Here is a 1,484-nt window from a genome sequence, read left to right as displayed (position 1 = left end):
ACAAACAGAACATGGATAGCCAAATGGATTATTTATAAATTTATCCTCAAAGTATTTGTGTGCTTGACGAAAACGACGGAAATCACTGTATGGCAGAAGAAGATCATCGTCACTAGTATCATCATCTTCATTATTCATTGACACATCACTCTCACTGGAAGCCTCACGGTCCTCACCCTCATTCTCACTCAAATATGCATTAACATTATTCGTTTTTTCACTATCTTCATTGAATTGTCTCTGCCTTTGTCTGTTTCGATATTCCTGCATGCGTTGTGCTCCAGTTTTAGGTTGTGATGTCGGTTGTGAAGCATTGACAGTTTCACCATTATCACTTTCACTTTGACGTACCAGATAATCTCGAATACGTTATGCAGGTGTTTTACACGTAGGCTGAAGTTGATTATTACATGCGATAGATGCTTGTGAACTTGCTTGATGGACTTGAGCATTAACAACAATTACCCTTGGTTGATTTCTATTAGATTCTTCATCAGAGCTATCATCATTATGAATTGAACGAGAATCAGGATTTCTCCATTGTATAGTTGTTGAATTTTGTTGTTGTGTATCTGAAAAATAATTTTAAAAATAATGTTGACTTAGTTTGAATATTTTCAATAATAAGTAAAATTTATTTCAAATAATGATTAAATATTATTGAAATAATAATAGAGATTAATAAAGTCGTGTAATAACTATTAAATTACCATTTAAGCTAGGTAATGTTGGACCACTTGTTATTTCATCATTTTCTGGATTTTGCCGTTGAAGTTCTTTTTGTCGTGCCCGGAATTCTCGATTACGTTCTGCAGATGTTTTAGGTGCAGGCCGAGATACATGATTTTTATTTTCTTGTCGAGCTGCTCTTAGACGTGCCAGATAGTCTCGACTACGTTCTGCAGGTGTTTTAGGCATCGGCTTGAGTCGATTAACATTGACGTTGGGTTGAATTTCATTAGATTGTCCATCAGTACAATTATTATCACCATTTAAAATAGATTCAGGACCCATGCATTGCATCGTTGCTGAATTTTGTTGTTGAGTATCTGAAAAATTTGTATTACAAATAAATTTTGACTTTATTTTGAATAATAATGAAATATTATTTTGAATATTTTCAATAATAAGTAAAATTTATTTCAAATAATGATTAAATATTATTGAAATAATAATAGAGATTAAGAAAGTCGTGTAATAACTATTAAATTACCATTTAAGCTAGGTAATGTTGGACCACTTGTTATTTCATCATTTTCTGGATTTTGCCGTTGAAGTTCTTTTTGTCGTGCCCGGAATTCTCGATTACGTTCTGCAGATGTTTTAGGTGCAGGCCGAGATACATGATTTTTATTTTCTTGTCGAGCTGCTCTTAGACGTGCCCGATAGTCTCGTCTACGTTCTGCAGGTGTTTTAGGCATCGGCTTGAGTCGATTAACATTGACGTTAATAATTATCTATTTGTTTTATTAATTTGAAACTCA

This window comes from Acyrthosiphon pisum, chromosome X (genome assembly GCF_005508785.2).
Source record: "Acyrthosiphon pisum isolate AL4f chromosome X, pea_aphid_22Mar2018_4r6ur, whole genome shotgun sequence".
Taxonomy (NCBI): Eukaryota; Metazoa; Arthropoda; class Insecta; order Hemiptera; family Aphididae; genus Acyrthosiphon; species Acyrthosiphon pisum.
This window is presented reverse-complemented; position numbering follows the sequence as displayed.